The sequence below is a fragment of the Taeniopygia guttata genome, chromosome 9, assembly GCF_048771995.1.
Source record: "Taeniopygia guttata chromosome 9, bTaeGut7.mat, whole genome shotgun sequence".
Taxonomy (NCBI): Eukaryota; Metazoa; Chordata; class Aves; order Passeriformes; family Estrildidae; genus Taeniopygia; species Taeniopygia guttata.
In genome coordinates, this window is record NC_133034.1 from 13,848,522 (window position 1) to 13,875,225 (window position 26,704).

The 26,704-nt window shown below is 48.3% G+C and overlaps 1 long non-coding RNA gene across 1 annotated transcript in view; it reads right to left on the reverse strand.

The window, feature by feature from the left end:
* Positions 1-25,807, reverse strand: part of LOC121470442 (uncharacterized) — a 38,529-nt gene extending 12,722 nt beyond the window's left edge. The window contains exon 1 of the long non-coding RNA XR_012057437.1: positions 25,525-25,807. This is a non-coding gene — a long non-coding RNA (uncharacterized lncRNA). The remainder of the gene's footprint in view (positions 1-25,524) is intronic.
* Between the last annotated feature and the right edge of the window lie 897 nt (positions 25,808-26,704).

Below are 26,704 nucleotides of genomic sequence, written 5' to 3' on the forward strand. Positions count from 1 at the left end.
GACAACCAAAAGTGTGAATGTGTGTTTGTAAGAGTGTGTAAGAGTGAATGTGTCTGAATGTGTGATTGTGTAAAAGTGTGTCTGAGTGTAAGAGCGTGTGTGAATGACATATTGACTGCTACAGCCTGTCATTCATTTCCAGCAAGGCAAAAGAAAATTGAAGAAAAAGACTGAATATTTTTCCCAATATTCTTCCTACAGCAAATTCTTCCCCCATTCTGGAGCCCAAAAAGAAACTGAAAAGGAGGGGTTAAATAGCAGCTACTGTTATGACACTCAAAAGGAGACTTTTTAGTTATTAGTCAGTATTAATGCAATACAGAATCTGGTGGACATGGTGAATTTGCTCAAACAGCTTCAGTCTCACTTCTGACATGAACAGGGGAGAGGTGAGAAAACCAGAATGAATTCATGTTTATTTTGTCAGCCAAGGGTACTTGGGGACAAGGGGCTTGCATCCTGCTCTGGATCCAATGGTATTGAGTGCCAGGAGATGGGACATCCTTACTGGTGCTCACAGCAAACCTGACCTGCTGCAGAGCTGGGGTCACACCTTCTCTGCACAGCACAGGTCCTTGGAATCCCTTTCCAAAGAAAACTCCCACAAAAATGGAGCCTGTTCTACACAAAAGCATGAAAAGCCTGGGGAAAACCTGTGTAGTGGGATGCAAATCGCCTCTTGAGATCTGTGCTTAAAGAGAAAATCACTCTGTGGCATTTGACCCAGGGCATGTCCATCTCTGTGGCTTTCCAAGTGGAAAACCTCTTTTAACCAAAGTGGAGGAAACACAGATAACATAAAGTTATGCTCTGTTTTGGGGGTGAGAATTTTCCTGATAAACACATGTAGAGGAGGTGAGTGCTGCTTTTATGTTATAGCAGATTCAATGAAGTAAAACAGAGACAACCATCTTGATCCAATAATACATGTGAAAAAGTGGAATGACAGAAATAAAACACCGGTCTCTGGGTTGTCAAAATATCTGTGCTGATATGGGAACAGGCAGGAAGACAGCAGAGGGAGAACAGGCTACAGAAACTGTGATCAACCATGAAAATCTACTTCCAAAAGCTGTTAAAAAAGTACAGACTCTGAGCAGTGAGCCCCATGTTCAGGAGCTGATTTGGATGCCTATCCACTATATCCTGTTGGCCTCTGCAGGAGCAGCATTCTCTACTTTGAGATATACTGCTGATAGTGCATGGGCAGGAGTCTTTCAGAGCATTGCTGCTCCATCATTTACTTTGTGGATGTAGAGAACATGGATTAGAGGGTCTCTCTTCCAGCTACCTGGACAACTATGACACCTTAAAACCTTGAAATTTCAGGACAATTAAGGTAAAAATGGAGACATTTTTTCACATTTGTGAAATCTGCTAGATCTGCTTGGACAGGACCTGTCTCCCAGCAGTGGGCAGGGAGGGAGGAGGGAAATATTCCTTGGCAGAAGCACTTCTGATGTGGGAAAGAGATACTATGCCATGTATTACCCCTTGCCCTGCCCCAAAATGAACCACCTCCTGGCTGCCCTTCTCTGGCACATCGCAGATGTCCTTGTCATCCACCATCTGAGCTAGTTTATATCCAGGACACTTCAGGCACCAGCAAAAACAAAGCAGGCAATTACCAGCAGTGTGTGAAGTGAGTACAAACTCAGGTGCTACATCCAGTTCACTTGTAGTGAATGCACTTTACATTTCATTCTTGACTTGGCAAGATCAAGCCTTGTAGAAGCAAGTCAAGAACTACTAAATAGACAAGCCCTGAAAGTCTTATGTAGCTTTTAGATGTTAATCTTTTCCCAGAGTAAGCAATTAATTAATTTCAATTTAACATAATAAAGATGTCTGTGTAAGAGCTTGAACATAACTGATCATGAAATAAACATAATCTAATTCTATCTCACTGATACTGCAATTATCTGCACAAGCAGCTGGCTGGTCAGCTGGATCCCTGCCTCCTCTGGAAGGGCAGAGCACTGAGCTCTGCTCCAGGGCTGGCACATTCCCTAAGCAGCAACCTGGCATGCTACCTCATCCCAGGGGTCAGAGACCTCCCCAGTGCAATGTGGATCTCCTGAGGGGTTTCACTACAGCAGCACAGCCCAGGAATGGTAGAAGTGGAGGGTCAGAAGGGATGTCAGATCTTTTTAAAAGAAAATTAAACTGAAGTCTAGTAGGTCCCTGGACGGAGGCTCAGGTGCAGGTGCTCCAGGTGCTCTTTCCATCATAAGAAAAAGGGAGAGAAATGCCAGGTTGGGGTAGAAAGGCAGTGAGCATGCTGTGATCCCCCCTGTGGGGTCTGTGGGGAGTTCAGGCTGGCCTGCACCTCACTGCTGCTGGGAGCAGTCCAGTAGGCACCCGCCTTGCAGCTGGTCAGGCTGGCAGGACACAGAGCAGGTTTCTGTGGGACACCAGTAGCTCTGGGCTCTCTTCTTCTGCACTCCCCAGTGGTGACTTTGGCTTGGGGGACCAAGCCCTGCAAGCACCCCAAGCTCTGCAGGTGCTGCACAGAAAAGAGCTCTGTGTGTCTGTGCAAGACATCGGGACTAGGGCTTTGGGTGCTGTGAAAAAGATCAGAGCAGCCTGTGATGTGGGCAAAAGACTTACCTTGCAACCTCTGTGGCAAGTTAATTGCTGTTGATTACAAACCCAGTGCAATCTTGTTAATTTGCAACACGGGACAACAGCCATTTAAGAGAGCAGTGCTGCATCCAGCTCCTCAAGCACAATATTCTCACATTATTGAACAGCATGGTGCAGGGCTTTTTAAGAAACAAATAGGATGTACATCTGGTAAGGGCCAGGAGGACTGGAGAGAGAGATAACAGCTACTTGATTAGTAACAGGAGGTGTTACACTGCATCAGATGTTCTGCAGTGGCACCTTGCTCTCACAAAGGCCAGGTCCCCGCTGCTCTGGGCAGAAGAGCTGCTGTGCTGTGCCCTGCTCCTGGCACCTGCTGAGGAGCCTGTGCTGCAGCTGAACCTCTGGGTTGTCTCTCATCTGTACTGCAGGAGCAGTCCAGTCCTGTCCCTGTAGTTTGGCAGGGCAGGAGCAGGAAGGAGGTGACCTGAGTGAAAAGGTGACTTGAGCAAGGCCAGCAGCAGAGCCACTTGCCAGGCTCCGTTGAATGCATGACCAAGATCTGGACAGTGCCCCAGGTTTTCTCCAGGGCAGGGACAGTTCATTTGCAGCTGGACAAATGTTTCCAGCCTTTATGCAAAACAGCCTTTCAGGTGACACTCTTTAAAATTCTGTCAGAGCAAGAGAAAGAGCTGCAACTCCTCAGTTAGAGCCTTCAACAACTCTGCCAGAAGGACAAAAAAGGGGAATGGGATAAATCCAGGCTGTACCAAAGCGGGGCAGGAGATGGACATTGTTTGTGTGTTTTGATACCCTGGATATATGCTCAGACAAGCTCAACAGGTTCTCTTTCACCTCATCTTGTGAACAAAGACATTTCCTATTTCTGAGAAGAGCCATCACATCTGCACAGGATGGCTGACAGTTCTTTATTCTAACACCAGAGTAAATGACTGCTTTATATAACACTCATGTACTCAAAGGTGGGGTTTGTAGCAGATGAGTTTTACATAATTTTCTATGATTAAATGTCATAACGTCACATACACAGCTCTGCAGCATGCCTGTCTTCCCCCTAAACTTACATTGTCCCTTTCCAGAGGAATGTGAGCAAGAGCAGCTCTACTGATCTGCAGATTTCTTTGTGGCTGTCCCTGATAGATGATGGTGACATAAGCAGGCTGTCTTGAGGATTTCACATAAGCTGAAGCTTGGAAGGCTGAGCTACACAGAAGAAGCGTCAAAGCACCAGGAGCCCAAAATAGGAAGGAGAAGGAGGCGCGTGGACTGAAGTGGCTCAGAAGCACTAGATCTGGACAGCAGATTAAATATAAATTGCTGTGAATGTAAGGTTGGTCTAAACCAGCTCAAGCAAGACAGGAATGAGGTGTCCTGCAGAATATTGCAGGGACAGACAGCAGAGTGCTCATAAATAAAAATACCTCCCCTCTTTTCCCTGCAACCAAAGTAAGCAATCCCAAATCAAAGCCTTGTTCAGTTGAAAGCTATTAGTACTGAAAATATTTTGGAGCAATTGGAAAAGATAAGTTTTGAAGCAGTAAAACACAGGGAACAGTAAGCAGAAAGGAAAGGAGCCAAGTGAGTAGGAAGGGTCCTGATATATTGTGAAAGCACTGGTTGCTACCTTCTACACAATCAGAGGGATCTGGAGTGACACCCAGATACAAACAAGGTTTGTACAGCTCCAGTGGGAATTACAGTACAGTTTCAGCCTCATTTACAGACATTGCTGCAGCTGGAAGTGAAGGTGTGCAGCTGCAGACCCCCTGTAGGGATGGATCATCAACCTGTGCAGGCTGACATTCAGAAAAAAAAACAGAAATATAAAAAACCAGAACATGTAGATATGAAAATTCAAGGTTTGACTTGCTGCTATATTCTCATGTGAAGCTGGGGTGACAGCATGCAGGTGTGTTTTATGGATGTGTGTGAAAAGGGCAGGAGTGAAATCACTGAACTGCTGTTGTCACGTTCAGGGATGACTGGCAGAGCTCAGGAAGAGGAAGTGTTCATCATCCCTGACGAGCTGTATGTGAACAGCAATGAGAAATGCTGTCATTCCAATGCTAAATCCAAAACAACGCGTTCACCTTTAATCTACTGCATTTTAAAAAGCATTAGTCAGATTGGCACATGACGCTGGTTACCCCAGAAGGAACGGTAAGTAAAGCTTAGAGGCTTCTAAGCAGTTTACAGGCTGCACGTTATGCTCGAGTGCCTCCTCTGAGCAAAAACCCACAGAATCCTTCATCCCCAACACCTGCAGGAGCAGAAGTGACAAGGAGCCACGCAAGGAGCTGACGCAAGTCACAGGGTCAGCACCCAGCCCAGAGCACTGCCTGGCAGCAGAGCAGATGTCCCTGCCAGGCTGTCCCACTGCCAGCACAGGGACTTCAGCACCTTGCTCCTAACCCTGCTCCTACATCAGCATGTGTCACCTCCCAGGCCTCCGGGACTATGCATCTACCCCTGCTCTGCGTACCACAGCCACTCTGGACTCTGTGGTTCACTGCCCTTGAGATCAAGGGAATTCACATCTCTGTGAGATCCTGGGTAAGTAGGTAGAAGTGCACAGTCACAAAAGCGTGGTGGAGAAAATAATCCTAGTAGGAACTGGGGGAGACTCCCAGCATGGAACCAGCTCCTGCCTGGCGCCTCTGTTGGGGATGACTGGACACAATTCCCTTTGCAGATCGATGTTATTCATATGTAAATCACAAGCCGGTTCAAAGGCTTCTGTTGAATTCTTGATTCCCCCCTGACTCTGGCTTTCACTTCTTCCTCTTTATGCCAAGAGCTTAGTCAGAAGTCTTTTAAATCACTGGAAACATCTCAATTATATTATTAACCAGAATGTGAATATTTGCAAACTGCAACAGGGGAAGGCCTTGGCTGTCCAAGTTTGAGGGTATGGAGAAAGTTGGAGTGCTATTAATTTTTAGCTAAAGCTGACAGAGAGGAGGCTAAAACCAGCTGTGATCCTCTCTGCCAGCTCCTCCAAGGGCACAGCAGACACGAAGGTTGCACTGTGCCCACATAATCACGGCACCACATGGCTGTCTGGGGAGGTTTGAATTCTCTCTGTTAAGGGAAGGAATTGCACAGGAGGTGGTTTTTTGCATCCTTAGAGGCAACTTGGCAAGCCCCAAAAATGCTTTGTTCTGCAGGCGAGGCTTTGTAGGAGTGCCCATCACCTGATCCGCATGAATAGCCCTTTTCCTCTTTAAGCTTCACTCCCAGCTGGTGGACCATGAACTGCTGAGCCCTGACTGGAGGGGCAGGGCTGATGGAGGCAGGAGAGCCAAGGGCTTAAGCAGTTACTTACTTACTTAAGCCAGTGAACAGGAGAGCAAAGATTTATCTGCCTCTAAAGCAGAGACAAAGGTGAGGATGATTACAGAGTGAAGGGAGTGCAGAGAGACACAGGGACAGGAGACTGCCGTGCCATGGGATGCATGGAACCCTTCAGAGGTACACATGGTGATGTGTGCTCCACCCTATACAGGCAGAGCTTGTGAAAAGACCGTGGATAACAATAAATTATTATCAATTGAGCGCATACTAATTTACAAAAAAACCTCTAAGAAATATGGTCCCGAATTCTGGATTCCAAAAGGCAAATTGATCATCTTTAGGAAATGAGAAATCGGCTAAGCTGAGGAATTCAAGACCAAAAGTGGAAGAAAAGCTATTAAGCTGCTGTGGTACTTGTATCTCATACAAAAGAGGTAAAGAGTCTGAAGCAGCCAAAGGCACACTTAACCACCTTAGAAGTTGGAGCATGCAGAAATTCGCAATGGAATGGAACAGGGGAAAAGAGCAAAGTACCAATGCACACGGCAGGTCAAAAGCATCTGGCTATCACCTCCGGCAATCCTCAGACCAAATGACACCTCACAGGAGGTAATACACAAACAGACAAGTTTAGTCAGCTACACGAGAAAAAGTAGATCAAAGGAAGGAGAAGGGAGGGTCTTTCTACAGAGAAAATGGGCTAAATGCTAATCTCAGGATGGCCCCAAGCCAAGTTAACTCTTCACCTTACCTTTCAATATAAAACCAATATGTTGGATACGATGTAAGAAGCAAGATGGATAATGTGATAAACACTAATTCACCATTTTTCAGTCCATTTTCAGGGGAACAAAAACATAGTTTGCTTACTGGAGTGGACCGACATCAGAGGCTGCAGAAATAGCAGGGTCTGAGCACATCTGGGACATTAGGATGCAACTAGGGAAATGCAAAACAATACCTGATCTTAAGAAGGGAGAAGTGATAAGGAAAGGTAGAGGCTTGGTATTTTAACTGCAGTGGAAAGCCAGATCTTAAAACAAATTTTGAAATAGTACAAGATAATGAAGAACACAGTAGCAATAAACGTGGACTTTGCAAAGAGGACTTTTGTCAGACTTCTTTCTTCCTTTGAAAGTCAAATGAAGACTTGGAGCTCATCCCTTTGGACTTCAGAGAAGCAGCTGACATGCCATCAAAGGAGGATTAACAAACCAAAGATGCTTCTGCTAAAAGACAAGGAACAAAAAGGAGCTGGCTACAAGGGAGGAAACAGAAACAAGTGTTGAGAGAGGCAGGATGAGCCTGAAGAAGAATCACTATCACAGGTCCATAAGGGTCTGCTGTCAACCCTGGTATGTGGTTTGTCTCTCTGGCATAAGAGAAGTTTGCTCTTGCTGCCCACATTCAGGAGAGCTGGATTAATTTCAACAGACATGAAAGAGCACACCAGCAGGAAACCAGCCTGCTTTAGCAAAGACTAAATGGCTGGATAGTTCTGCAAAACCCAACAGGAGAAATCTCATTCCTCTCTAGAGCACAGCAGAGAACAGGCACAAGAGAGGAAACAGTTCAGCCACCAAGAGCAGCAGTGGCCAGGCTGTCTGGTGCAGCAGCAGCCCTCCCAGCACTGGGACAGCAGGGCAAGAAGCCAAACTCATTTCCAGATCAAAAGGGATTCACTTGTGAGGAGCAGCAGACAGGGCAGGATAATGGGCGCAGTTAAGGACACCCACACCAGCAAAGTCCTCCCCCTCCCTCCAAGTCCTCCAGGGAGGAGAGAAACACCACTCCTCTCTTGCCGCCTGCTTCTCTCCTCCTGTGCAGCTCCACTTCAGACTGTGCCAAAGGGCTTGTATGGCCACAGTACCTGCAGCACTGCCAGCAAGAGCTGGGAGCTGGCAGAGCTGACCTGGTGCTGCCAGGACAGACCCCTTGGTGACAGCAGGAGCTCCAGGAGCAGCAGCTTAGGAGTAATTCAGGAGCATTTCTAGCAGCATTAGTCACCACCCTTGTCCTGACATATTCTGGCTGTCTGGCCAAGTTAATGACACAGACATTGCTTCATGGTGGTCAAATCTCTTGGCTCATAAAACAGTAGTTGGAGAGTTGGAGTTTCCTGCCTTTCATACAAGCCAGGAGCCCTTCACCCTCCAGCTCATTCATGGAAGATAAAAATCTCTTGGCACAAACTCTTGCCTCACTTGGAGGGTAATTACATTGTTCAGGCTCTGCAGAGCACATAATACATCTCTGCCCTGTTAATCTCCAGTGAAGGTTTTGACTGATGTGGCTGAGTACCAGCCAGGCACCTCCAGTTCAGGTGTAGAGGAGGCTTTTTACTCATGCATTCTTTTTGTCTCCCATCTCCACAGCAAGCAACATGCAGTGAAATATTAACAAACTCAGCCTGACATTCTGCCCCTTGCATCTCTAACCTGTCTCCTCTCCACTGGAGACATGCCCAGAGTTCTGCAGCACTGAGGAAGTCCACGACTTCTTCAGCAAGGGTGGAAAAAGCAATGGGACCCCAAGGCCCCTTGGCTGGGTGCAGAAGGTGAAATGAGCATGTATCAGGGAAATGTTCCCAGAAGCACCATGTGCCTGTAAGCATTACAAGTGCCTGGACCTCCTGGTTTTCCTTAGGAACTGCACACAGACATGGTGAGAGCCAGCCTGCATCAGGTGTGTCCTTCTGTTCTGTGAGATAATGGCACCACACCACTGAAGTCAGTACAGTTCAAAGAAATTAAGCACCACAATTTTAATTAAAATGTAAACTAATTAACCAATGAACTAATGTTCCCAAGGGACATGGTAAAATATCTATTGCTGAGGCTTCACAGCAAGGCTAATTGCATAGCCAGAAAATTAAAAATCCCTGGTTTGAAACAACTCTGGGAACTGTGCAGAGGTCTCTGCATCACCTTCAGAGACCAGATTTCCCAACATGTTTACCCATCCAGTCCTTTTCCCTCACAACTTGCTGCAGATATTCACCAGCCATTTCCCCATCACTATTTAACTAAAGTGGTAATACAGACTGTCCAGCCCTCATCCTAAAGCTATATCCCCTTTGGAGCCATCATCTTGTCCCTGCGAGTCTGCAGAGCTCATTTTAAGCTGCTGCTGCCTGCTAGTGGTGCAGTGCTTTGTGTCAGACCAGCAGCAGAAAAGACTTTTACTATCTCAATATTTAGAAGTGTAGTCAGTCATGACTGTGCCTTTGCAATTCTGAATTACAGAACTGAGCAGAAAAGCAAAGTTCTACAAAAAAAACCCCAATATTCAGAAAGGGATTTGATCTAAGCAGGGCCATTCTGGGTGTCGCCACATGGTCCCACACCCATCCCAGCAGTGGCACAGTGAGAGCAGGGGCACTAACCCCTTGGGTTTTTGCTCCACCAACACTAGTCCTTTCAGAGGCTGAACACTATGTTTCACTGCTAGCAATAAAAATGAAAAAATCAGCGCCTCTGCTCTATTAGACAGCTACAAGGACACCAAGTACTGCTCAGCCAGTGTGGTTTTTGTCAAGGTAGCAAAGAACTCCCACACCACTTTTACAATGATGAGTTCTTGGTGTCTGGAGCTCAGCAAGCTCTCAGCAAGCCTGGGTAGCAATACTGGCACCACACCATGCTCAGGAAGGAGAGCTGAGCTTTCCCCAGCCTTCCCTGGTGTTGTCCACACCAGGTTTCTTCTGCTCTTCATGGCACAGGACATAAATGGAGAGGCTGCATTCAGCTCATGAAGCTGATGAGAGATTATCCACAGGGTCTGGGCACCAGGATATTTTGCCATTGCTCACCAGAGGAAGCTCTGGTCACCACCTGTATGTGCCTGTGGGACTTGACCCTCAGTTATTCCAGTCCCTCAAGCCCTTCAGTTCAAGCAGCAGCCCCAAGCTGTGTCCTCCAAAGCTCTTTACATCTGTGAGAGCTGTCCATGCCTGTGATACCACTCAGCTTCAGCTCTCCCAGGTAAAAGAATGAAGTCACAGTGAAATCTGTAAATGAATGTTGTCCACAGTCTACAAACCCAGCAATCTGGAACAACTTTTCTACCTCCCAAATCCTGTCTCTTGGTGATGCCCCAGTTCCTGCAGGCTAGCAGTCTCCATCCTTCACAGTCTCAGGGAAACTGCCAAACAACAATTTTGGAAAGGTTGCAGCAGTGATCAGAAGAACCCAAGAGGGACACTATTACCAGTGTTGATAAAGTGGTAGCTGGACAGCCAGGGACATATCAGAGGAGAGACACCCCTGGCCCACCCATTACTGCAGAGCAGCACCTACCCTTCAGGAGCAGAATCCCTGGATTCAAAGGCAGAGGGGAGCTCAGGCATGCCAAAAGGCTTCCACAGAGAAAAAAAAATACACCCTGTCTGCATTTCTGTAGTGTACTTGTTGTTGCCTGTCATGGATCAAGGCTGGGAGGGTCCCACCTGCTCCATCTGGACTCCCTGGGGACAGGACTGGAGAAGGGGGAGATGAGCATTATTGCAGCAACAGCCAGAAACCAAAGCAATCTGTCCCTTGTTCCCCAGACAGGCCTGAACCTTTCTCACAGAAGGCTAGGGCAGGGGGAAACTGGAAATTACAATTTTGGCTCTAAATCCATGATGAGATTTCTTTTACTTAAAGTAGCAATTACATAAACACTTCTCAGAAGGGAATAATTTGCTGTTCTTTTCAAGAACCAGTAGGGAGATGCATGTGCAGCATTTGGGGCAGAGCAAGGGCTTGTCCTGGGTTATCATCCTCCCCTGCAAGCACCACAGCATTTCTCTGTTCTGCTGCCCATTAATTCCCTGCATCATCTGCCTTGCACTCAGCAGGAATGACCTCGACAGAGACCTCTGGAAACATCTGGGTAGCAAAATGATACATGTTTGTTCTTTTTGGTAAAAGAACAATCTTGAGAAATAATAAACACTCACTTTAATAGAGAAGTTTAGTTTTATATTCATGTCTCCTCTAGTAATTGTGTTCACAGAATTGCATCTCTCAAAGCATCTGTGTTCTTCCATTTCCCTTGTGCACGTACTTCAACAATGGTTATAATTCACTGCAGTACCAGCTGAATTAACATCAAAATATTTGCACAGTGTCAAAACAGCAAGCCTCCTGGAGAACCAGAAAAATATTCAAATGGGTGATTTTTTCAAGTGACCTATTTCTCCAGTGAAAAATTTTTGTGATGTAGAAAGTTATTAAAAACAAGTTTCCATATGTAAATTCACATTAATAACTTCAAGTTTTACCCCCAATTCTCTTTTTTAATTTTTGTCTGAAGCAGCAATTCCTTGGCATAATCAGTACAACTTGATTTTCATCTGTCATCTACGTGAGAAGGGAACAGGTAGAGAAATAACTTTGAGTTGAATCACTAAAAGCTTCCTGATTTACCTCCTACCAGAAACACAAAACAAAACCAAGGACATCACAAGCACATGCAAAAAATTTTCCACCCGTTGACTTTAAAAAACACAACAGGATCATACTGGTTCAGTGGGACAGATCTTAAAAGTAGAAACTAGAAAATACTCTTTAAGTACATGCTAATAATACTTGAAATATGAGTCAGTGTACCAAGCAGTAAAAAAACCTTCAAAACAACCACGTTTAAATCCAGCAGGAGCTGAGGGTTTATCATCTCTGAAGGTGGATGCTTTTTGAGACCACCAAGGGGGTATGCAAAGCTAGCTGGGGACCCAGGTTAGGAGATGGTGCCAATTTGCACAGTCTCCAACCAGATAAATCTGAGTTAAGACTTTTCTTCACCCCATAGTCAGCACAACCTAATCTTTTTTCACACCAAAACATCTCCTCCATCTAGCCTTGGCTCGTCAGGGCCAAGAGCAGTAGCAAACCTGCATGCAACAGCAGCATCTTTTGTGTGTTTACTGCCCACCTCAGCCCCCTTCCCATCTGACTTCCAGATTAGAAGGGCTTCTTCTAAAAAGTCACAGCATCTGAACAAGCTTTTTCTTTACCATAAATCCATAAATATCACATCTATTTTCAGGAAGCAAAGAGGTGGGGACAGATCTTCCAACAAAATATTCTGCCACAGGACCATCAGCATCCCTGTTCCTGCAATTTGGCCTCATGATCCTACATCTTAAAACTGTTTTCCAGATAACATGCATTTGCTGAACTGCTTTATACTGTGGGTAAAACAGGTTTACTCAGCTGTTCTGAGTACAGAAAGTAGCTGTAGAATTATCTCAGAAATCTCTGACATGGCTTCTTCATGAAAAATTAGTTTTTGCAATCCACAGCGAGGGTTTTTTTCTGGGTTGCCCAAGCCATAGCCAATAGTACAATCCCCTGGCTGAAAAATAACATCAGCAAAAAGTCACATATAAAATATTATCTTATTCTTACTCGTATTGAAATTTGTTTGCTGCTGTACCTCTGGATACTTAGGCAGAAACCAACACATTCCTGTGGGTATGAACTCGCAGAGGAGCAACTGAGGTGTTGTAAAGAATTTTCACAAAAGTCTCTATTGGAGTCAGATGGGTTTTCCAGGGTTTGGTTTGAATAGAATCTTCTGGACTGCAAGTCAGTTACCTTTATTTTTCGCTTGTCTATGGCCATACAGCTGTGCTGCCTGCAGAGCACTCAGCAATGCCCTGGGCACAGCAGCTACTGCTGTGCTGAGGGAAGGACAGGTCTTGATGCTCTTCAGTGCCTGTGGTCATGCAGCAGGTCAGGATAGCCCCTGGATTTTGGGATGCTCTCCCTGTCCCAGCAGGACAGGGCTGCCTCCATCAGCTGGGGCAGGAGGCTGATGTCAGTGTTCTGAGCCTGGCACCATGAATGGGGGTAATAACGAGTATCATCACGCAGGAACTAGAAGTAGGTAGAAAGAGAAGCTTTGTGTGGGTGGTGAGAGAGAAAAGAGGCTGATTAAGGAGACAAGGATCAGAATCTGCAAATCACGCAAAACCAGTTCTGTGTCAAGCGGGGAATAATTAACATGCTCTTTTTTCACTCCAGACAAGCAGCACTGATGTTGATTTTAAAACTCCCTTTGCAGCACCAGGTGAAAGTGGACACCCTTCAGGATATTTTGCTTTGGATTTTCAGTGCTATTAATGCATAGTTTTGCCATTCACTGTATATTAATATGGCACCATAGAGGGATGGTAGGGGCTGCCTCCACTGCAAATCCAATCCTGCTGGCAAAGACACAGGGCCTTGGAGAGGGTCAGTGCCTGGGGACATGGTTCAAGACCGTTCCAGATGGATGTCACAGCCCCAGTGACATCCAGGGTTGTTCTGTGAGTTTAAGAATGCATGAGAGTTACTCCCAAGAATGATTTCAGTATAAAGATTTAGTGGAACTCTTGCTACCTTATTCATTCCTTGGAATTCTCTTCCACACAAGTCTTTTGAACTATTACATCTGTGCAGCTTTGAGCTGGGATCCAGGAACCAGACATGAGGGAGGGAAATATCAGGAGCAAATACCTGCCATGGCAAAGTACAAGCTAAACCCAGCCTGTTGGCAGGCGAGTTCCCTTTATATGGATCAATACAGACCTGTTATTTCTGCATTACTGCCTAGGGCTCTTTCTTGGTAGGATGAGGCATTTTCTGAGGCTGCAGTTACACCCCACAAGAACGTTGCCAGTGGGGACTGGAATGTTGTGCAAATCATTCCTGCCCTTTATGAGCCTGGGCCCCACCAGGCCATGGCCAGGCTGCATCCATCTCTGTTCTGCTGGCTACAGCAATGAGGAGGAGAGTTAGCTCTGTTCCTCAAGCTGTAAAATAAAATCTCAGTGTTGGAAGCAGAGGTGCCAGACCTCACAGCACACACTGCCAGCATCAGCTCTGAATGCAGCCCCTGGGGCTGGAGCAGCCCCATCCTGCCCTGGCACTGCTCCTGCCCCCACACCACCACCAGGACAAGAAAGCAGCAGCTGTTGGCTCTTTCTGCCTGCAGCACAAGAACCCCAGCTCCTGCAGGGCTGCTTTTCAGGACATGAGAAAAGTAGCTAAGTGTCCCAGGCATAAATAGGCACGAAAAAGGACCAGAGGACTTAGTTATGTAATCTCTGCAGAAGTCAAAATCCTGGAGCCTTTTCCACCCTGCCCTGCATGCTAGGAGTGGAGGTGGAATAACTCTTTGCATGTTTTCACACACCAGAGAGGACAGAATAATCCTGCATTTAGAAAAGGCAAAGACATTCAGAGCTGTTTTGAGAAATAAATTGTTCCAACTCAGAGAAGGGAAGAAAAAAAAAAAGCCAAATGAGAAAAACCCCACAGGCAGCCATTATTCTGTCTGCACAGGACTTACTTAATAATCCAGTGTCTGCAAACCATAAGTTGAAAATTTTCCCTGTCATATAGCATGCCAGACCACAGCAGCATAAAACAGAGAAAACCTGTTATAAGTGACCAGAGACATTGGAAAACTGTGGAAATATTGCCTCAGGCTGCAAGGCCCTTTCCTGTGGAAAGAATATTTTGCAATTGTCTGTTTCTTGCTGACAGCTAGCACTCATACATTCTGGAGTTCCTCAAAAAGGCTGAGGAAACTCTGAACTGCAAATAGAGAAAATTTTCTTGTTCATTATTCCGATTTATTAATTTCTCCCCCTTCTCTCCCACATCACACATGAGATACTGAAAAGAATGAAAACCCAAAAGCATGAAAAAAATGAATGTGCAGTAACAGGATGCCACATATCACAGAGACACCACCACTGTATTTTCCACGTAATCAATTTTTGACTAGCATATGTCAGCTGATGCTAGAACAATTTTGTCACTATTACATCAATACTTATTCTTCAAGCAAAGCAGCACTCCATGTAATATTTCCTTTTCTCAATAGCTTCCAAAATATCAAGTGAATGAACACCTTTCTCTGACTGAATATCAGAACTGCAAAATCCTAAAAAGCTGTGAAGTTTAAGCCTTTATTCAGTCAGTGCTCCACTCAGGCCTCCCTCCTTCCCAGGCTGCTCCCTTGAGGCTCTAACCCAGCACCTCTCCAGTGAAGCTGCCCTCTCCTGCCTGCCAGCCCCACCTGGGATCACTGCCACCCCCAGACTCTGCTCTGGCCATGAGCTGGTGCTTGGCAGGAGCCAAGGCCTTCGAGCTGCCAGCAAGGGTCCTGGCACACATGGCACAGGTTTGCCTTGCAGTAAACAATCCTCCTGCATCTTGACTGCAGTAAAAATAATGTGGTTTTCCCCCTGAGTTCCCAAGGCACATTGTGGAGGATGTGAGCACCAATGGTTTCCATGAGAAGGTTTCTGGTGGCAGGTTACAGTGGTCAGGATGGAAAGATTTCAGGACCAACAAGAAAAACATGATCAGGGGTTTTAAAGGGCAGAACTATTTCCAGAGCATACCCTAGCCACTGTTTCCATGTGCCTTGCTTGTCAGATCAGAGCAGGATTAAAGCAGCAGAGTGGGAAAAAGCAGCAGGGGACCAAAGCTAATGAGAGTCTGATTAACTGAGCTGGGAGGTGATGGCTAACCTGAAAGTTACAGAGCATTTTGAAGGGTGAGAGCTGTAACAAAGCCAAAAGAGTATCAGGACACATGAGGGTTTTCACCAGGCAGGAAAAAGAACAAAACAAAATCTCTGCAGAAGGTAACACCTGTGACAGCTCATAGTGGTTGCACAACAAGCCACCCACTACAATACACCCTTGAGAGAATTCTTGTGCTGCCATCAGGGACATGTTCTCCTGCTTGCAGGACAGCATCAACAGCAATATAGACTGCAGAGAGGAAGAGGAAAAATCATTTGACAGCAGCTTATGTCAGCAAAATCTGAACAAAGTTGATGTTTTCACAAGTCCGTTGCTATACAGTGTAGATTTGCAGAATTCTTAAATTTGCCATTATTTTGAACCCCAGTTCTGTCCTCCCATCCTTCTTGCTGTCAGCCTGGCATGCTGCTGTGAGCCAAGCTTCTGATGGAGCTGCACTGGAGCCCCAGACCCAAGGCACTGCTCCCTATCACCAACACAGAGCAGTGCTCACACCTGGGCAGCAGCAGCATTTGCAGCCTCTGAAAGCTTTCAAACACTTCAGCACAAAACAGCCTCATGTAACTCATCAGAAATTGAAACTCAAGTCCACAGAGTGCAGAGAAATCACAAAGATCTAGAGCTGTTGATTAAAAGGCTTAAAAAGGGAACAGTCACCAGTGTGGGCTGCTGAAGGGGTGAGCTCCCATCCCAGTACCAGCACCAGCAATAAAACATATCCCAGCCCAGAGCCTCCCCACAGCTCCTCACTCCTGTCCTCCCAGCAAACATCCACCCACGGAGCTGCCTCTATCCAGCCAATTCACAGCTCACACTCACTCCATGTCCAAGCCAGTGCCAGCACACAGCTGGGCCACCACTGTCCTGCTTCCTGGGACAAGAGGGCAGCCTCTGGCTCTCTCAGGCAAGGCAGGCTCCTGGCAAAGCAACAGGAGCAGGGAAAATTCCGAGTAACAGGGATGTGAGGAAACCTCTTACACAGCAGAATCACAGGCAGCTCCAGAGCACAGGGACAGTTTGCAGCACCACCAGCAGCCAAGCAGCTCTGTGCTGCACAGCCCAGGGAAAGCTCAACCCAACACGGAGGAAAACAGACTTGCTGGTAGCACAAGAAAATCCACACAGCTTCTTCCAGCCCATGGGGAGGGAGCCCTGAGAAGCTGCACAGCCCAGGGCCAGATGGAGAGGTGGAGCAGAGGGGAGCCACAGTTAATCAGTAAATAACACCAGGATTTTTGGCCGTGCAAATGAATGAGAGGAAGGGGAAAAGTGAGGCTGTGCCACACTGATGCTGGGGCAGAACTAGAAATCTTCCAAGTCCCTGAGAAGGAAGCATTTTAAATTACTTTTTCTCTAAAATAACAGTGGTATGTGTAGGAAACAGCACAGGCTGCTAAGCAAGGAGATGATCACAGAGGAGGCAGAAGAAAAGCCCTGTAGTTCAGCTTGCTAGACCAGGGAAGGCCAACCAGCAGCTGTTCTGGACAGCTAGAAGCCAGAACATTGAATCACAAGTCAAACAGCAATGATTTCCAGCAGAAGCATGAACTTACATCACACCAGAGGGCTAGGAAAACATCATTCCAGGCTAAACACTGGTAGGTTCAGCTTGAAAGTCAGAATCAACGGTGGATGAGTGTCTTCCAACAAAAAGCTCACATTGTCCTGAAGTTCCCAAGATGTGGGGCTACGTGGCTGGGGATTAGTACCTTCCATGGCTGGACTGTTTTACACCTCCCTAACCCCTCTGCTTCCCCAGCAGGGCTGGAGCAGATCTGTCACAGAGCCAGCCCCCAGTACATGGACTTGAGGAGGACCAGGCAGGCACAGAAGCACCACAGGGTTGGGTAGGGTAGGATGAGCCCCTGCTGGCCCAGGGAGGTGCAAAAGAGGCTCAGGGAAGGGGGGACAGCCCTGGCACCACAGCACAGCTCTGGCCACAGCCTGCAGCTGCACATTCCACAAAAGCACATACACGGTGTGGGTGCTGCATTCCCTGTGCTGAGCTCCCTGGGAGACAGGGGCTTCTCCAGCATTGCTGGGAGAGACAGCCCTGTCCTGGAAAGGAGCTGAGCCCATCAGCCTCACAAAGCTTTCAGGATGAACATAGAGCAGGCAGAGAGTCAGAGATGTACAATCTCCCAACTCATGGCTTGGTTTAGGAGACCCTGAGGAAGCAGGTAACACAGCATGAAACAGCCAAACCCCTCCCTAAATATGGAGAAAAGAAGATATTTTCTAGAGATCCAGAAAGCTTATTTCAGAATTCTTGCAATATCAGAGGACAACCCAAAATCTGCTGAAGTTGAAAGCAAGACTGGGGTTTAATTGCCTTCTACCATCGCCCAGGACACAACAAGAGGTGATAAATCAAGTAACAGGGTCTAAAATTAATTTGCTCATGCAGGAGATCTGTATTGATACTGTTTGAAGGACAACCTTACATTGGTTGGCACAAAGCACTAGTTCTGGGGGCAGAAAGCTTCTACCATATCTCCATTACACACAGGCACCCCCAGCTGTTGCAGAGCCCCCTCTCCCATGGTAGTTACAGCACAGCACGATGCTGATGCTGCTGTCAACCCACCACACAGGCACACAGACAGCAAACCAGGGGTCCAGGTAAAACCCCACTAATCTCATAGCCTCACTTATAAAAAAGCAGATGAGAGCAGAAGTGATTATATATTAATGGGAACCTCATGAGCTGGGAGTGAGAGACACTGCCTAGGCTGGTGCTGCCACAAGAACAAATTGATATCAGCTGGCCACAATTAAAGGCTTGGGCTGTACTTTTGGGTACATTTTTTCTAAAACAAGGTTTCTATCCATCAGAACAGTGGGTGTCGGCAGCAGCTTCCACATAAGAAGAGTGCAGTCCCACTGTTTATGAAGGTAATTACATCATCTGGTTGCTTGAGATAATAACCAATCAAATTTGAAGATCCATGAATTTCTTCCTGACCTATTTTCTGTCATCCAAGAAGAGGATGGTTTTGCCTTCCCTTTCAGAACTGCATAATTCAGAGAACAGCTGTAAAGAGACCAAAGCAACCTCTCCATCTGCAAAGACACTTGTGCCAGCTCCTGGACTGGAACAAGGGTTGTGCTAAAATGCCAAGTACATAGGAAGGGAGAGCTCTCTTCTTCCCATGGTTTCTGCACATGGAAAGCATAAACACCCCATCCTCAGAGTGAATAATTTATTACTGATGCTGCAAAGCCCTAGACAAAACAGGTGAAATCAGCTGGCAGTGGACAAGGAGACCAAACATCTGCTTGTACCCATGTGGTGTGTGTGTGTTCTAACATCTTCATGGTTTGAAACTGGAGCAAAACCACATGTGAACAGTTAAACCACATGTGAACATAAGATAATATCTTATGGAGATATTATCTTATGGAGAAACTTAAATGTATCCATGGCTCTTGTTGTGTAAGGAGGAATTTCTAAGTCCCTAAGGAAAACACACTTGAATTAAAGAGCCATTTTGGGTTTAATTTTTAGATTGCAAGTTTAATTGAGAGATAAGTGCTGACCTGTGCACTCTGCATCTCACTGTGCCTGTTAGATCTGACAATGAGCCTGATGCTTTATTTCACACTCATGCACAGTCATGGCCAAGGCAAACTTGGGGTGCTGCTGTCACCGGGCTGAACCAGGCCAGGAGGGGGGAAGGTTCCCTGGTGAGAGCTCAGCTCTGCCCAAAACAGTTGGCATCTTCTCCCTGCCCAGGCAGACACAGGGACTGCCTTCCTCAGGGCTTAGATATGATCAGGCAACAAATTATTTTTATTCCACCAAAATAAAGCTTTTCCCTTGAAGCTATTGCAAGGGTGGCTGCGATCAAAGGTGCTTGGGATGGTGCAAACAGCCATCAGCAGTTTGCATGACCCAGGGGTGGTGTAGACTAGGCAGAAGATGAAGAAGGTCCCGCAGCACCTCCTGTGGTCTATTGTTGAGGAGTTCAAAGAGCCCGGGATCTGTAGCCACTGCTAATAGCTGTTATCTTCCAGCAACAGTAATTAGGAACTGAAGGAGACTCTGAAACAGTGACTATAAAAAGCCAATAAAGCTACACCTTTTCTGCTTCATTTACTTGATTGCTCCTGTTTTCATTATATCCACCCCTCTACGATGTGGCTTTTAATCCTCCAGGCTGATCTATCCCTATGAATATTCACTGATACACATATTGCTGCTGTCTGAATATCCTGAAGCTGCTATCAGTCATGCATTAATCTGACATGCAGCTCCTTGGGCTTCATCTAAATCGTAAGTACAAAATGAGCAAAATGTAAATAACTGGGAGAAGAAAATGCTAAAGTCAGTAAAAGATGATTTATGGTTTTCCAGTTCAGCTTCATATTAATTTTGCCATGCTAGATTTTGGAGCATTTGTTTAAAGTCCACATATAATTTATGCAAGAACCTATAAATTTCACACATATGTTGGGCAAAGGTATGTGGAAACAGTGAGTGAGACTGGCAGAACCTCTCCCCAGTGTGTGCCAAGGGGAGGGTAAATGTCCAGGGGAGCTTGCAAACATGACCCCTGCATCTCCTCCCTACATCTACTGACACTTGGTTCAAGGAATTCCTAATTGAGGGGTTGTACTTGAAATAGTGAGCACCTCCTATTATTTTCTCTTAATACAATGAATCATTTTTTGAATCCTTGTAAAATCTCCATAGCCTCTCTACCACATAACAAACAACAACTTAAATACAAACTTTGTTACATTTTAGTTTTTCCTCATTTAATGTGGTGAACATATTTCTGCTAGTTTCACCTGATCCCCCCAAGCCTCGTTTAACAAGAGGCAGAGGATAACCATCCCTGTTGGTCACAGCGCTCAGGCTTTAGCAGACTTCGCTGATTCTGTAGAACTGCCCAAATCCCAGGTCCCATTCGCAGTGCGTGGCTGTGCCGTGGCCCAAACCCCTGCGTGCAGGGATGCTGGGGCGTGTCCCCAGGGTGACACACACAGCTGCAGGGACCTGCTGGCGCTCCGCAGGAACAGCTGGCGTGGCACCCCCGGGCTGAGGCAGCGCAGCGCTCCTCGACCCAGCCAGCCCTGTCCCTTCTGAGCACGGGCCAGCTCCAGTGCGTGCCCTGAGCCGCTCCTGGCGCTGGCACTGCAGCGACAGCGACCCGGCAGGACAGGGGCTGGCTGTGGGCACAGCAAGGTGCCCTGCGAGCAGCGCAGGCTGAGAACCAGGGGCAGTTCCCGGGAGCGGGGACATCGCTCACCGCTATTTTACACATCACTTTGTTCATATTTCTTCCTCTACAATGAGAGGGGCGTGAGCACTTTTGTCATCAGCTGGTGGGGAGAAACAATAGCTCTGCTCAGGCTGCCGCCACCCGCAGGGGCTGAATCAGCGTCACAAGGCGAATCAGCCTTTCGCCTGTTGCTCGGCTCCGTCATCCCGGTGACTCATCCTGGAACGGGGACGGGAGCGAAAGGCGGATGCTGCCTCCTCCCCCTACACCAAACCAGGAGCCAAAGAGGAGTCTGTGGCTGGGATCGTCTCGGGGCAGGCGAGGAGGGCCCGGGAGGCTGCGGGGCGCTCCGAGGGGGCGGCAGAGCCGGCGGAAGGCAGCAGCTGCTGCCGCGGCCCAGGGCACGCAGGTTCTGCTGCTTCTGCAGCCCCTCGGGGTGTGGCTTCCTCCTTGCTAAACCCATACAGGGCACGAGAGCTTCTCTTTCCTTGCTCAACAAAGGTTCCCCGTAAGCAGCGACGTTTCTTCTGCCTTCCCTCGGCGGAGAAAGGGAGATTGTTTGGTTTCCAGAACCCGGGGTCAGCAGAGCACCCGCGCCCGAGGGATGCTCCGCTCCGCAGACCAATTCAAACAGATTGGAACGGGCCGTAGGTGCCCACAAGGAGAAATGAGCCACGTCCCGGTGCGGCGCGGCCCTCACAGCTCCTTCTGGAGCACAGACCTGAGGGATGCAGGCCCCGTGTGTACCTCCGGGCGGTGGCACCCGGGTTGGACCCCAAACTCAGCCTCGCCCGTCATCCCTGGGCACATCCATCCTGGGCACATCCGTCCTGGGCACATCCGTCCTGGGCACATCCATCCTGGGCACATCCATCCTGGGCACATCCGTCCTGGGCACATCCATCCGCCCGCAGAGCCGGAGAGGCGGCATCTCATCCGCTGCATGATGCCTTGGGAAACGAGTGCTGGGGGCTTCAAAAAAGCCCCAAACAGCCTGGAAAGGTCTCCAGGAGCAGGGTACCCTGTGCGCCTGCCGAGCAGAGCGGCTCTCGCCGCCGCAGTGATGCTTCTCTCGTTACCCATCGGCAGCGGAACGCGCTGCCGGGCTGCCGGCGGAGACGACGTGTTACCAAGATTAGACACAAAATATATTTTACAGGAGGGCTAAAACTAGTCCGAGGGTAATGAGTTTTACAGCATGCTGCCTTTTGGAACAAGAGGCAATTAGAGGACAAATCCTCCTTCCTCTGGCTTTGCCGTTGTCAGGGAGCCCCGCGAGCTGCTGCAGGGATGTGTGAGCACCTGGTCGCCCCCAGGGCTCAGGTGAGCAAAAGCACCGCTTGCAACAGGGTGAGGAGGGTGCAGCCATCTCTGCCCTGGGCTAAGAGGCCAAGTGCTGGCCCCAGGGGCATTCTGCCAGGGAACCCCTAAAAACAAGCCCATGGGCACTTTATCACTGAGTGGATCACTCTGGCAGACAAATTCACACTGGCTTAACTCTTCTTCACTCTTTGTGTCTCTCCTGTATTGCTGCTTGCCTCCCTGGTCCCCACAGCCTCTCCTCCCCCAGGTTTCCTCACCTCCATCACCACCCACAGTACAGCTCTGCAGTCCCCGCCGTGCCTTGTGGAGGCTCACAGGAGAGTCAGCAAATGGCCTTTCCTGAGCACACAGAGCTGCTGCACACAGGTGCTATAAGCTGATATGGGATAATTATTGGTTGAGGCAAGAATTATCTCACTACTTACAAAAATGATCAGGCAATTAAGCTTTAGGACACATTGGAGATACTAGCAGGGATTATAATTGTCAGACAAATATTTTCTGGCAATAAATAACACACGAACACAGATTTTTATCAGGCTTTTTAAGCTTGGGGAAAAATAAGGTATTTTTTTTCCTACAAGCCTCCCGTCTTCAAATGCAGTCAGTAAATTCCATGTACAAGCATTTGCTGGAAAGGAGAATCTCTTCACCTTCCCTGTGTAGGTTCCTCTGTGTATCATCCTATCTTTAATCGTGCTTTTTGTGCCTAGATACCACCTATGTTTTCATACAAACCATGTAATATAAGGCACAGGGACTCCAGGTGCTGCTGAGGAGCAGAAAGGGTTCTGCAGGCAGCATTTCCATTACAAACTGATTATTCCATGGCTCGTGCCAAGTGCTCTGTGTGTCAGACCAGCTGGTGCAGAAGGGCAGGACCCAGCTGCCAAAACCAGGACACCCCAGGGTGCAAGGGCAGAGGAGCATCCCCAGTGGCCCAGCTGTCCCCCCAGAAGAGCCCAGGAGCTGGCACAGGGCTGCAACACAGACAGTGCTGCTGTGAGGACACGGCTCAAGGTGCTTCATTCAAGAAGGTTACCTGTGAGCACTCCTGTGGGGAACCACAGAGGGTCTAGGAGCTCCCTGAACACCTATAAGGTGAGTGAATATGATGAGCTTTTTACCTCTCTCTGCGCAGCACAGCTGCTGCTGCAGGGAAAAGCTCAGTGGCAAAGACTGCCAGGCAAGAAAGGATTCGCACTGCAGGATGGCAGGTATCACTGCAAAAGCCCACAGCATGGTCCAGCTAATGTGCCATGAGCTGCAGAGCAGTCCTACACCCTCTCTGAGTATTTTCTGAGGGGAAAAGGTTCCCCCAGAGCTGGAGGAACCTCTCTATGGCATTGCCAGCATTACTGCAATGCTCCATCAGGAATAGCTTGCTTGTGAGGCCACCTGCCCCCGCTCCCATGGGGATTAATGGCACCCACACAGGCTGGTGAATCACTAAGCCCAGGAGAAGTGGTTCACCTGCAGTAATTGTCTTCCCCTTGCACAGTGATGTCTGCAAATAGTACTGACAGCCTTCACTGTGGGGAGCCTCGGAGTATCAGAGTTAGAAAATGGTGTTCGTGTTCCTCCTGACCCTGGGCAGCCTTCAGTTGCTCTGGGTAGCTAATTTTATACCAATAAATAATGATATAATTGATTAGAGAGATTACAGACAGACTGATAAGTGAGCACAAATGACAGGGCTGCCATAATACCAGACGTTTATGTTGATGCTATGAACTGAAGCTGGGGACATGCTGCTGGAGCCAGTGGGTTCTCAGGCAGGACATTGGTGGTGCCCATTGTGGATATGCACCCTGAGATCCTTCCTATTGTTTTGGGACGTGTTTCCAAAGCTGTTCATTGACAGTTCTTCCAACCTATTTCTAGTACAAACAAAATAACATTTGTTCTACACAAAGGACAGCTCCCACAATTACAGCTGCTGCCCCTCACAGCAGGGTGAGGGTTACAGAGGATGAGGCATGTCTGGCGTCCTGCACAGTCACTGCCTGCTGCAGAGCTGGAAGGTGCTATAAACACCGCGGGGCCCAGACACGGCCACACCTGAGCAAACTCCAGGTGAGAGCCTGTCTGGAGCAGCTATCTCTGGAAGCACCAGGATCCATCACAGCCCTGAGACACTTGGTGCTCAAACACGTGCCTGTCATGGTTTAGGAGACTGGGGAGCAGAGGACATGTCTGATGACAGTGCCTGTTCCCAGCAGCTGAGCTGTGGGTCCCCACCTTGGTGCACCTCCCCGCACAGCACATCAAATAAAAGGCAGCAGTCAGTTTATGTCACACTGATAAGAAATTCCCTCCCTTGAAGTGCTCCTTGACTGCAGTCCAGACAGGCTTCCCCTTACCTCCCAGATGTTATGTGACCTCTGGAGCAACACCATGCACCAAAAATGCTGCTGCTGTTCCCATCTGACAGGGAAAGGTTCTCCTATCTGTCACTTGTCTGTGTCCCTCGGCTGTAACACTCAGTTTAATTAAAAACCCACCCCTCCTTGCAAACCAGGCCCATCAGAACTCCTGCTAGCAGACAGGACAAGTTGGGCCGGTCTCTGTGCTCCCAGGAAAGACAAGAAGCTCTGCTTGCCTCGGGGATAGGAAAGGGAGCATGGCAGACACCAAGTCCAGGCCCACAGGAGCAGATCCCCTCACCCTGAGGATCTCTGGGAAGTCCAGCCTCCCCATCACCCATCTCTGGGGTCACTTATCCCAAAAATGATGAAAGATCTTCAGAATAATACTTGGCACTCTGAGTTGCTTCCCCTGAGCCTGCTCAGCACTCATACAAACCTCTCTCCACAAGTAAAGGCTGCAGATCTGCTCCTTGGGGCCAGGAGCTGCTGCTGCCAGCTGATCCTGGGAGCTTTGAGGAGGGAAAAGCCACTAAACCTCAGTGACTCACACCAAAACCATGTGTCTGCATTTCCAGCCAGGCCTGCAATCAGGCTGCAAAAGGGCTGATCCTGAAGGGCCAGGAGGGTACCAGATCTGCCTGTCACAGGGGTCACAGCCCCTGTGGGGAGCCCACAGCTGGTTTCCGACTGCGAAGACCCCCAGGCTGAGAGGAGCATCTCCAAACAGCCACTCCTGCATTTCCCTCTGTGCTCAGGGGCTGCTGCAGGCACTTCAGGAGGTGTTGCCACTGACAGCACTCACACTTCCCCCAAAATTAGGTCTTTTAAGGAATGTGATGTTTTAAAAATTCTGCTGTGGGGCTGCAATGTGTACTGGTACAGTTACAGCTGAAGGCACACCCCCCCACCTGGTTACCAGCTGGCTAAAGTCCAGCTCTGCCTGTGTGCTGCCAGAACTCCTGTAAAGCAGTTGTGACTGAGCTAATAGCAGCACTGCCACAGCAAAATCCCCGTCTGCCCTCTGCTCACACTGCAGTGCCTCAGGAGCTCCCATGTGCTCCCAGCTGCTCCAGGGATCAAAGCTGCCAGCTCAGCTCAAAGCGCTGCTGACAGTGGAGCCTAAAGAAGGTTTCAGCCAAGCCCCCCCAAAAAATTAATTTCCTTTCATACTCACTGCAGCCTAACAGACATCCATGGGGCACTGGGTAGTTCCTGGTGGATTCCCTTTCTCTCTGCTGTGTCAAACCACAATGAATGCTGTCAAAAAGCACATTTAAAAGATCTCAGCAATCCTGGCAGTGCCATCTGCATGGCTGGGAGGGAGGCAGTGTTGGAGTGGTGCTTTCCAGGAGCAGGAGCTCAGCCTGGTGGGCATCCCCTGGAGATGCCAGGCTGTATCATGCATCCTGCCTCCTCAGAGAGCTGGCTATCAGCTGGGCTGGGAATTCTGGTGCATTTTTTTCCATTTCTGGGATGGAGTTAGCATGCCTGGATGTTTTTCCTAAAGAATTACATGAGAAGGGTAACGACAGTAAGAAGACACAGTTCTCCAGGGCCCCAACATTTCCTTGGAGTGGGAAAGAAAAATGCCTGATATTATTCTCAGACACCAGGACATTTGCCCACTGCTGCCTCTCCAGTGTGATCCCATGTAGGTGCCAGGCCACATCCCTGAGCCCAGCCTAGGGCCACCTACAGCCCCATTTGCTCCCAAGGAGCATCAGCAGCAGCAAAGTCTCCATTCCAGGGAGGGACAGAGCAGCAAAGCAAAGCCCCAGTGCTGCTGGGCAGAGCTGTGTGTAAGTGGGCACCCAGAGCCAGGTCAGCTCCTGCACACAGACCCTGGGGCCATGTGAGGTGCTCTGGCACAGGCCTTTGCCGGGAACAGGTGGGACATGTGGCATTCAGATGGTATGGGTGTCCTGGGAGGGCATCACAGCCCAGACACTGCCACCTGAGCCCTTCTGCTTAGCACAGCTTGAGAGTGGCCAGATCTAGAGGAAACCCCCAAAAATTCATGTTTCTCCTGCTTTACCCTCCACTTAGAGGAATTTCTGATGGATTTTGGCCTGAGTTTCCATTGTGGTGCAAACCAGAGCACAACTGCAGCATGTTGTGCACAAAGGCATCTTGTCACAAAGCCATCTGTGTGTAGGATGCAGTGAGAGGCCGGGAGTGGGGATTGTGGCCCAGGGTCTGGGTGCAGCAGCCAGGGCACAAAGGACCTTTCAGGGTGGTGCCAGGGGCTCAGCCCCGTGGTGTGGTACCAGCCCGTGCCTGGCCAGCAGCACCGGTGCACGGCTCAGCTCTGTTTGTGCTTTGTGCCAGCACTGAATCATCCCTGGTGGATGTGT